Source organism: Aphis gossypii, chromosome 3 (assembly GCF_020184175.1).
Source record: "Aphis gossypii isolate Hap1 chromosome 3, ASM2018417v2, whole genome shotgun sequence".
Lineage (NCBI taxonomy): Eukaryota > Metazoa > Arthropoda > Insecta > Hemiptera > Aphididae > Aphis > Aphis gossypii.
In genome coordinates, this window is record NC_065532.1 from 40,072,287 (window position 1) to 40,085,311 (window position 13,025).

At 27.4% G+C, this 13,025-nt stretch overlaps 1 long non-coding RNA gene across 1 annotated transcript; it reads left to right on the forward strand.

The window, feature by feature from the left end:
• The first annotated feature begins 7,329 nt into the window (after window positions 1-7,329).
• LOC114132384 (uncharacterized) lies at window positions 7,330-8,082 on the forward strand. The gene is made up of 3 exons (XR_007604715.1): window positions 7,330-7,538; window positions 7,602-7,924; window positions 7,990-8,082. It is a non-coding gene; the product is annotated as an uncharacterized LOC114132384 (long non-coding RNA).
• Window positions 8,083-13,025: the final 4,943 nt, after the last annotated feature.

Sequence of the window (13,025 nt, forward strand, 5' to 3'; positions counted from 1 at the left end):
GTTTTTCCGTCATTTTTTTTTTGTTTTTCTCGATTTTTTTGAAAACTGTTGGAAAATGTTAACTTTTTACCTCTATATTGCACCAAGGATATTCACTTTTACATCGGAAACCATCCCCATAGTTTGAAATTGGAGCATTATTTTGACTAGTTATGCTGTACACAGACACAAAAAAAAAAACACCCATCATTGTAAAATCAATACATTCATCACTTCGTTCAGAATCTAAAATACGACTATAAATCTTTCCAATCGGTTCGGACGCAAGCTACTTGTTCTTGTTAATTTGGAACGCAAACAAATACCTACTAAGGAACTACTTAGTGCAATACCTGCTAGTTTCTACTATCAAGTATTCACCGCAAATTATTAACGACTGGCTATCTAAAAGATCAAGTTCGAAAATCTGATCGAGATTCTAGGGGCATTAGTTACCGTGTATTGGGTGCAATATATTTATTCCAGTCCGAACTCGGCAAAGTTAAATGTTTTTTTGGGCCCGATTAAAGTGTCGATTTTAATGTCCATAACATACTACGCGGTCATATAATATTAATACATCAATATATAATATACATTTTTCACATTCACAGGTATGATCACTATAGATATAGTGCATATAAGTACAGGTGGCGGTGAGGAACGCATATACCTAGTGATGATGGTAGCGGAAGACGTGCCATAAAAAGGAATACTAATATACCTAACACGCGTTGACAGAATAACTCACGTCATTAAAAAAAACGCTTGGCCGTGTACTCGCGGCTGCCACGGATATTATTATAATATTATTATTATTACACGCCACCGTACGTATAAATGATCCGCCGCCGCCACGCTCGGTCGGCACGCGCCAAATCGCCCGTAACCGACTTAATTGGACGTTATGATGGTTAATGCGATCGGTATGTGTATAAATCGAGTGCTATGCGCGCCGGTCCCGGTGTAATCTTTGGCTATTTTCAAACCGACCGCGCGGGGCGGATGCCGGTGGAAACTATATAATAATAATAGCAATATAAATAAATAATACATGTACCTACCTATATTATTAATATAGAAATATATTACGCGTAATATAATATTCGATTGTAAGACGTAAGTAGGTATATAATATATATTATGTACACTGTCGTATAATACCGCTCGTACCTGTTATACAGAATACAGCTGGATATTGTCACGAAAAAATATATTTAGAACCTATCAATTGATTAGTTAAAATAAAAACAGACTTTTTTTGAATCCAACGATTTGTATAATTTTATCAAATTAAATTAATTTTTTTTATGTTGTAGTAAAAATTGTACAATACCTTCATTTAATGATGTCTTGTTCTTTAATTCCAATAAACTGAGTGTCTGAGTATTCAGTATAGCTAGGTACCTTAAATCAAAAGATAATATTATAGATATTGCTTTAAAATGATCTTGGTATTTGCCTTGTATGTATAATAATAATATAAAATTTTCGTTAACCTTTAAATTAAACTAATATTAAAGTAATTAAGTGTAACATTATTATAATAGCATAACATAATATTCATTTAGATTTTTCCAGGTCTATAATGGTTGCTACCAACCCTACGGTATTCCTTCGTGTACCTAGCATGACCATTCGAATTGTTTGCGGTATATGTTTATCACTATTATCAGCTGTTTCAAAATTATTTTCGCGGGATACGACAAGCGATGATTCCGATTTCCGAGTGTGCGGTTTGTGACATTTGTGTGTTTTTTTATTTTAAGCAGATTTATATAGCGATTTATTATGGTCACGTACTACATTTTCGAATATAGGTATTAAACAATACTCATGACAAAATATTTTGTCTTGCTGATAGGTACCTACTGTGATTTTGACAATCGTATAACTTTTAAACTTAATGAGATATAATATAGTCTTGCCTCGGGCAATTAGCATAACGCGTCTATATAACCATCGTTTGGCATTGCGCAAGGTCAGTAGCGATGGGAGCACACCTGTGTTATCGGCATTATCGCCAATATTGCACCTTTATGTCGAATAATGTATATATTTAGTTATATTTTATGTTCAATAATATTGTTCATTCGTGGTTGCCATTGTGCATTAACAGAATGTCCGAGTTTTGGCCGAGTTTGGCCACTCATGCTCCGAACATTGTGCAGCTAATTACTGTTCAAATAATAATCAACTAGGTAAGTCGTAAGTTTCTTGAGTTGTACACAATACACATTAATTTTTATAACATAATCCACGAGACTACAACCCTCTGACTGCAAAATCCATTACAAAAGCTTACTGTATATTGCAACTTTTTTCAAATGGATTTACCTACAAATAATTTTTGAAGTAATATGTTATTGTGATGTAAAATAATTGATATTTGGTGATGACAAAATATTAGAACGTTAGCTATCACAGAATTTAATAGGGATAAACAATACATGAGTTGATACTTGATATTATATAAATCAAGATAGATGTGTGGAAAATGGCAATTACAAAATGTTGGAATTTCCATAGGTAACAATTTTAGTACCATATAGCCAAATTTATAGACAATACTAAAATTTTACTTACAATCAACTTTTCTAAGTAAATATTTTTCTCTAATTCACTAGCAGTGGTATTTATAAACAGTAGGTATTATAGATTTTATTTCTTCTTCCCTTTCATCAGTGGCATATCTAGGGAAAGGGTGGTATACGGGTTATGACCCCACTCCCCCTCCCGAAATGTATCTTTTGTAAAATATACAATCATTTTAAGACACAGGTAAGTTTATTATTATTTATTTATAATGAAAAATAAAATAATTTTTAAAATCAAATGTGCGTAGGTATACTAGGTATATTTATTTAATGAATCTAAAATATACAGAGAATATGAATAGAATTTAATAACCTATTGAATCAATAACATTAAACATCACATCGAGTAAGAATTTTTTTGGAATTTATTTTTATACAAATATTTATTTTTTACTTCTTAACATACATTAACTTTTAATATTAAAACGAATATTTTTTCTTTGATGTTAATAATAATATGTTAGGCAAACATGAGAGTAAAGAAGGATGAATTTTAATGAAATATATCAACATGGTTACAAAAATAACAAACGAACACATAATATATTATAAATGTAGATGTATAGGCAAAGAATACCTACAAAAATTAGTACAAATTGTATATTATGCAATTCATTGCTCTTGGTAGTTAAAAATATGAGAATGAAATTTAAAAAAATTTAATCATCATAATACAATTTATGTATAATAAATTCTTAATTTCGTGATTACACATTTATTATTAAAGGTATACAAAATAACCAGTTTCATCAACATTATCCAAATATTTTAATTATAATTTTTCTTCGTTAAATACAAATTGAAGAATTTATTGTAGTTATTTTTCATGTTATTTACCTAATATTTTCTTAAAATATAATATGATTATTGTTTTATTCTGGTAGAAGTTCAGGATAACTACTAAAAAAGAATATCTAGTAAATTTCATACATTTTTGTTACAAAATCATTTTTCTGATTCCCGTTAGTTTTAAATAAAAACTGGCATGTTAATCATTTCACAACAATTTAGAACGCTTTTTAATAAACCATGAGTTCATATTAATAATAATTGCAGTGGAATTCAAGTACATATAGTATAATAATACCAGTGTCTATGACAACGTTATAAGTTCACGAAATGGGACAAATACCCGATATGAATATATTAATCACTGTTCATTTGGTTTTAAGTACCTAAATAACTTAATACTTTTACACATTCAGACTTCATACGTTCTTTAAAATATTAAATATGGGAAATCTAAAGAACAAAAAGTTTATAAATATTTGGCAAACCTAGGAATCCAGATAATTTATTTTTCACGAAATAATATTACCTATTAATATAATACATTTTTTTCGTTAAAATTATTTCAGGAAATAATATCTATAATTTTCAAAAAAAATGTTATCTTAAGTCCAATAATTATACATTATTGGAACTACAAAGTACAAACACGCGTGTTAAATATATTTGATAAATAAAAAAATAACATCTAAATGACAAATACTAGGTTAGATAAGAAGGGCAGATTCTTGAGTTTCAAAACACGGGTTTTATAATTTACACAACATTTTGTTTAATTAAATTCTTTTTATGTTCTAACAGCTGTAAAATATGAGCTCAATAACTATTTTAATTCATACACTTAAATCCACTGAGTAAATTACCTATGTACAAGAAAATAAAGAGAATAATATTCCCTAACATTAATATAAGTGGGTATTAGGTTGGGACATACAAAAAAGATGTACGCTTCAAGATGAATTTAATGACATTATATTTTTCTTGTTTATTCAATTATTTTGTTTGATGTTTCTTACCTGCTGCAAAAATAACGCGTGTACACTGTACAGGTAACTACTACAGTACCTACCCATTCTATTGAAAAATTGAATTACACAACACTTTGTTAAACATTTTCTTTAATATTACCTGTGTTTTTCAAATTCTTTCATCTTTTAGCATGAATAAAATTTAATTTATATTTTTGTTAAACGTTTATCAAGTGACGAAAAAACTCTATGTTTATGTTAAGTAGTTGCTTCAATGTCTTTATAGTCTTGTGTAATACATATAAAATAAGTGGTAGTAGGTCTCCTTCGAGAGTATTTTTTTTAATAATATAGAACTTCATTAGAAAATTAATCATACTCATAAATAAGCATATGGCTATAAAATATTGTACTTGGAAAATTAATGCCTTTCTTCTAGGGAATGTTGACCCGGGAATCAACTCATACGTAGCCACAAAATGTACATATAAACCATGGTGCAAAGTAAAATATGATTCTACCTTAAAAACAATGTATTGTGTAACTCTCGTAACCATTCATTGTTTGTAGTAGAATAGTGAATACTTAAAGTATTAAATACTATAAATTAAAATTTTTAAATTGTTTAAATATATTATAAGAGGTTATATTGCGATTTCCTCAATAGTTATTTAACGCCACAGAAAAAACACCGAAAAATTACGAAAAATAGGTTTCAATTTCTAACGCTTTGTTTATCACCATAGACCGTATAATATTTAAATATTTAATGAAATAAAAAATATTCTTTCATCCGCTCAGAATCTTTTTATCGAATGCAATAATTTCATTCAAAACGAATACTGCAAAATTACACTATCCTGTACGAGGATCGAAGGGACAATATGGAGAAATATCCTCCACCACAATGCTGACCTACTTTTTTTTATTAGTGATGTTATTTTTAAAAATAAATAATTTAATTTTTATAGATTAATGTTTGTTGATAACATCGAAATATTTAATAAAGATAATTGTTAAGTACGAGATACGGATTTATTTAAATTATCTATGAATTATGTAGGTACTTACTTTCAAAATTTCACTCTTAATATTTATGATAATGAACAGATAATGACAGTTCAAGTGGTTTCCAGGCTTTAATTATAATACTACATCAGACTGCAGGGCTTATTAGAAGACGCTCCAAACCAGCATGCGTTGTCTCTATCTTACAAACTTCAAAAACTCCTCTTTTTAGTGTGCAAACTTATGTAATTTCCTTTACTGCTAAATTTTCCTCCTTATTTTTATTTGTTGAAGTCAAACCATTCAGCCTTTCTTTTAGAATTGATAACCTTAAGGTAGATTTTAATTATCTTAGAACAGAAATTATGTAAATTATAACTTTAAAAAAGAGTGGTCAAGTGAATAATGCTCTGCTGTATAATAGGTCACCATAATTAATGAATTAAATTTGAATCCAATGGTAGGTATCATTACATACGAAAAATGATTCTGAACGGAGATGATTTGTCAGCCTAGGACATAATTTCCAGTGGTTGGTGAAAAAGGTGGTTTATGTTTTAATAGCCTGAATACACCAAAATTTAAGTTCTTTTATAATTATTGTAAGCTAAACTTATGAAAAATCTTGTATTAACATTTTTATGAATTATACCTACAAAATAATTTGCAAATATTCATAATTTTGACGAATTTTTGGCAAAATTTGAACTTCAAATGCTAATAAAAAAAAATTGTGCCTATGTATTCTTATAATTTTTTAATCACTATAAGAATAACATATGAGGAACTTTGTATTACATTTTCAAGTATTTTGATAGGGCCAAAAAAATTTTATCGACACTTCAAAAAAAAATTTTCAGAAAAATTGAAAATTTCAGTGGTCTATAAATAACTCAAAAAAAGTCAAAAATTTTTGAAAATTTAACTGTATATAAATAACACTAACATAAACATTTGGTGAAAATTTCAAGTATTTACAGTGATTAGTTTTTGAATTAAAACCATATAAAAAACTCGATTCGGTCGAAATCTGGTTTTGCGTAAAAATTCCCGTTATTCAGTCATTTTTTTTTTGTTTTTCTCGATTTTTTTGAAAATAGTTGAAATATGATTACTTTTTACCTCTATAATTTTTAATTATTTTTATACACTTTGTATGTTTTGCATGAAGAACAGGATATTTTTGAAAATCCTGCACATATATTTGCAATTGCTGACTCTGTACACCGTAGCATGAAAATGCACAGACAAGATTATTGTACTGTTATTAGTGGTGAATCAGGAAGTGGCAACACTGAAGCATCTAAGGTTATAATGAAATATATTGATGCAGTCACTAACTTGACTGGTCAACAAGAAGTAGAATGGTACACTACATCTCTTGTTTAAATAAATTTAATTTAATTTAAATTTTGTTAATATTTTTTAGGCTAAAGAACATTTTGATTCAATCAAACATAATTTTTGAGAAATTTGGAAATTCTAAAACCAACAGAAATGAATACTCCTCTAGATTTGGAAAATATATGGATATTAATTTTGATTTTAAAGGAGATCCAATTGGTGGACGAGTAATTAATTATTTAATTGAAAAATCTGGTGTTGTACAACAATAACTAGGTGAACATAATTTCCATAGCTTTTACCAGGTAGGTAATAAAATTAAAACAATCTAAGCATTTTTTTGTAATAATATAACTTATATTATTTAGGCATTAGAAAATACAACACATAAAGAAGCAAGCAATTTAGGGTTGAATCCAGATCCCCAACATTACTTTTATACACGACAAGGCAAATCTACAATTACACCAGCTGATAAATCTGATTTTCAAGCTACGCCGTAAGTGCTTATTAGACACTTGGATTTTCATCGATTGATTTGAAAAATTGTTGCTGCTACTTTACAGTTAGTAAATATATTTTAAAATTGTCAATAACAATAATTTGACAAATTATTGCTTCATTATTTTAGGGAAATGTAACATTTTTTCAACCATGCAATGATGATGATAGTATATTACCGTGATTAATTTTCATAATAATCCAGTTGAACAAGTATCTAAGGTGGTAGAGGTTGACGTTAAAGATCTTTTAACTGCTCTAAGTAAGCGTATAATTGCAGCCAATGGAGAAGTATTGCAAAAAGCTCACACTTTATCGCAGACTGAATAAAGGAAGAGATGCATTAGCAAAAGTATTACTACAAATATTAGTTTTTTATTCTAAAAATATTATTTTAATTTTATTATTATTGTAGGCAATTTATAATCGGTTGTTCGCTTAGAATTTAGATAGTTAGTAGGGTCAATGAAGCATTAATACCATATATTGAAAATGATAAGTACAAAGGAGGAACTGTAATTGGAGTATAAGATATTTATGGATTTGAAGTATTTGAACAAAATAGCTTTGAACAATTTTATATTAATTACTGAAACGAAAATTTCCAACACGTATTCATAGGTATTTTTGATAAAGAATCATTAATTTTTAATTTGTGATCTTGTGGAAAAGCCACATAAAGGCATGATTGCAATTATGGATGAAGCTTGTCTGAATGTAGGAAAAGTAAACGACGAAGTATGTTGATTAATAAAAATAAATATTTACTTGAATAGGTAATTAATTTACATTTACTTATTTAGATGTTATTAGAAGCCATGGATTCAAAACTTTCTAACCATAAAGATTATTCAATTAGGCAGGTGAATACATAGGATAAAGATTTGAAACATGACTCAATTTAAAATTTTGAAAGTAATACATAATTTTATAAATATAAAAAAATGTACCTATTTTAATTATTATTAATAATATTTCAAGACATTACGCTGGTGATGTAGTGTATAATATTTATGTTTTTTTGGAAAAAAATTAATATATATCATTTCAAGATTTTAAAAGACTGCTTTACTCTTTAAAAAACCCAATTCTTAGAGATATGTGGCCTGAAGAAGCCTTATATATAAAATCTGTAAGTATAATCACATAATAGATTCTGTGGTAAAACTACAAAAAGTTGCTTTTGTAATTTGTTCATATTGTGTGCTTTATAATTATAATTTCTATAATATTATATTTCTATATTATAAAGTATTTTTTTTTTAATTAACAGTATAGGCATACACAGTTTACCGTAATATATATTTTTAAATAAAAACAATTAAAAAATTATCGTCTACAACGAAAAATGTAATACAATTATACATATATTATGGTAAAAAGGTATTGAACACAATGTAAAGTTTGTTAAAATAGTACAATAATATAATTCAAATTGCCAAAATAGGTACCTAGTGATTGGGTATTTTGCAAAATATTTTTACTATTAAAATTGTTAGAGTGTTAGACTAATTTATTGTAATATTATGTTGATTTATTTTTAAAATAGTAGTTTGATAGGCGATAACAGTTTTATATATTAAGTTTATCTAATAATTTTTTTATTTAAATAATCGTTTGTCGGGGTCGATAGTCGGTGGAATTAATATGTAAAAAAAAATTCGCAGAATGTATAGGTTTCTTGTATTTTGATGTATTTCTAGATTCCGAACGAAGTTAATAGTTATGAATGTATATTGAATTTACTATGGTGTGTGTCTCTTTTTTGTGTCTGTGTACAGCATAATTTGTCGAAATAATTGTTCAATATTAAACTTGGGGGTTGGTTTCCGATGGCAAAGTGAATATCCTTAGTACATTATAGAGGTAAAAAATAAATATTTTCCAATAGTTTAAAAAAAAAAATCGATTTTTTATATGGTTGAAATTCTTAAACAAATAACTTTAAACACTTGAAATTTTCACCAAATTTTTATATTAGTGTAATCTATATACTGTTAAATTTTTAAAATATTTAGGATTGTTTTAAGTTATTTATAGACAACTACAATTTTCTATTTTTCTAAGTAATTTTTTTTGAAGTGTCGATAAAAAAATTCTGGTTTCCCTAAAAAGGCACAATTTTTAGATTCTGAACGGAGTGAAGAATGTATTGATTTTCCAATGATGTGTGATTTTCTTTTTTTTTTTCTTTAGTGCCTGTGTAAAGCATAATTAGTCAAAATAATGCTTTAATTTCCAACTTAGGGGGTGCTTTCCGATGTCGAAGTGAATAACCTTGGTGCATTATAGAGGTAAAAAGTAAACATTTTCCAACAGTTTTCAAAAAAATCGAGAAATACAAAAAAAAAGTGACGGAAAAACAGGAATTTTTACGCAAATCCAGTTTGCGACCGAATCGATTTATTTATATGGTTGTAATTCAAAAACTAATCACTGTAAATACTTGAAATTTTCACCAAATGTTTATGTTAGTGTTATCTATAAACAGAAAAACTTTCAAAAATTTTTGACTTTTTTTGAGTTATTTATAGACCACTGAAATTTTCAATTTTTCTGAAAAATTTTTTCAAAGTGTCGATAAAATTTTTTTGGCCCTATCAAAGTACTTGAAAATTGTATACAAAATTCCTCATATGTTATTCTTATAGTGATTAAAAAAATATAAGAAAACATAGGCACAATTTTTTTTTATTAGCATTTAAAGTTCAAATTTTGACAAAAATTCATCAAAATCATGAATATTTGCAAATTATTTTGTAGGTATAAGTCATAAAAAATTTTGCATAAGTAGCTAAGAGTTGAAAACTTAATACAACTTACAAGATTTTTCATAAGTTTAGCTTACAACAATTATAAAAGAACTTAATTTTTGGTGTATTCAGGCCATTAACAAAAACCACCATTTTCACCAACCACTGGAAATTATATGCTATAGACTGACAAATCATCTTCGTTCAGAATCGTCTTTCGTATACAATGATAACTATCGTTGGATTCAAATTTAACACTTCTAAAGTATATAATAGTGATCCACACGGCACCTAATGTACAGCAGATCGGTACCCACCTACCCGCTTTTTATTGTTAAATATATACCTATTATTATTTTTTAAATTTTTAGTAAAAAAGGCCCCTAAAGTTTATAGTGCACAGGGCCCCTATTTCACTAAATCAGGGCCTAGTCTTAAAAGTTTAAAAATGTCTACTGTATTTATATATTTGACTGATTTAAATTTGTAAAACAACAAAACTTTGTATTAGGTAGGTACGTAAATATGACCTGTATTGCAAAAAAAAAATCAAATTTTTTTAGAAAATGAATAGGCGTTGAAATGTTTGAAAGTGTAAATGGGACGTTAAGTAAAATATGTTTGTAAATTACTGATAACTGATAAGTGATAAGTATACTGTATACTGTATAGGCACATCGTTTGGTTTGTTCGACGTTCCGTAACGAATGTGTACAGCAGTGGCTATTTTTGCTGATTTTCCGTAGTGTACATATTTAAATTTGAGCTTAGTATTATTATTATTTACTATCTATTCGTCCAACGTATAATTTCAGATGCAGAATGTTATATAGTACTTAAGTACCATAAAGGTAGTTCACATTTTTATTTTTCGTGGTGCACTATGTGTGTCGTAGTACACACAAAAATTGCCACTGGTCTGCAGTGTTGTATAATGTCATAATACGGAAGTAGTTGTACACCGATTACCAGCCGCTATAGACGTAACTAGGTATATATTGAGTACTATTTTAACTAGGTAAAAATTTGAATTGATTGAGAAAAATATACCTAACTACAATAACTACATTATTATGCAAGTTATTCTGTGTACCCAATTGTGTGGAACATTAAAATCATAATGTAACGTGGGCGGGGATGACCCGTTAAATATATGATATTCAGGGAAGAAGTTGGCTTCATTTGAATATAAGTTAACCGTAGCTAGGGAGCAAATGATACTCAGGGTACAAATAAATGTGGATTGATCCAAATACTTATAAATATATCAAGTTTATTCTTACCTAAATAAAACGTTTACAAGTCGTAGGGCTGGCTTTTAGTTCGTATTCGCTGGTGTTAACGCGGGGAACTGGCTGTCTCTTACATATATTCTTATTTAACCGTACCTTTACAATAATTAAATATGAGACAGCACAGGAGGGGCATAATGTACATTCATCACAGTATATTTTACATGTTTTGGTTTACGATATACATACATATACACCCATATACCTATATGTACGTATACCATATAATACATAATATGTGTAAGTATATAATATGTACTTACAGTTGCATATTATTATGTTTAAAAATAAATATGTAACAATCGTTACAATAAAATGTATTCAATTTGAGGAACTTTGTCAAGAAAAAATTCCTTCTTTATCTATGGTCATACAATTGTATGTATAGAAACCAAATTGAAAAATCTAATTTCTAAAAATAATGATTTAACTAGTGGAATATCATTTGCAAGAAGTGTGCACAAGATTCAAAATTATAATGTTAGAACCACATGAAGTAGATGCAGCAAAGAAGATATTAAAATAGAAAATTAAATTCTTAGAACACCACCACCCGATACAAACATTACAAATGAAACAAAAAAACATACGTTGGGGCCAAGTAATTCGTTATTGTGGGATATTCTTAATGAACGATCAGCCACTATAAAACATATGATCGATTATATTTTGAGGAGAGTGAGCTTAATCATTAATTTTTATGATAACTGAAATGAAAATAATTTTAAATTTTAAATATTTTTGTTGATACCATAGTTATTATAACTTCCACTGATTTATCCAACATCAAATCATTTAACTTGGTGGAGCTCAAATCAAACTATATTCCTAAATTTATTAACAGTTGCAATAAATTATTTAGATAATCCTACCACATCCGTTGGCTCTAAGCGCATGGTCTCAAAAAGCAGGACAAATTGTTACCAAGAGGAGACAGAGACTTGGTACTGGATAAGTAGAACAATTATTATTTCTACATGATAATATATAATGATTAATTAATGATAATATTTTATAATTTTACATATATTTATTAAATGAATAACAAGTGTGTATTATGTATATTTCTATTTTAAGTTTTTTTTTCTTATTAATAACTAACTATTAAATTATTATTATTTATTAAATAAATATATAATTTATATTTTAAAAACTTATTCTATATTTCTATATCTAAATTTATTGTAAATATAGTTACATAGACTTAAAAGTTAAAATGTAGAATAGGTGATACGAAAACTTGAAGTATAATATTAATTAATAACTATAGTTGATTTAAGTACTATAGTAGGTAGGTACATAGGTAAATAAAATGATGATCAAAATGTTGGTGCAAATAATTTCTTATACATACCTATAGAAACCACAGAACTATTATTTTCTTGTCTTATCTTATAAATATATATATATATTTTTTTGTTTTTAATTTTTTTTATTATACAATCTGTAAATATATTATTTTTACAATGAGCATAAGTGTTGATAAGATAGAAATAGAATAAAAATAAAATAAAAGGGACTGATGACTTGAGCGAAGAATCCATCCAGCGATGGAACTTCTTGTCTTATAAATATAACAATAAATTATGTTAAATTAATTACGCAAAAATTGATTATCAAGTACGCAGCTAGCTTTTCCAAGTACGCAATCTAAGCCCAACTGCGCTTAAGAATATCAATACTGTATTGCGATCCCTCCATTTTCTTTAAAATGAATCAAATAATTGTAGTGAATAATATCTGAAAAAAAAAACAAGTAATAAGAATTGTACTTACTTATAATACATGATATAG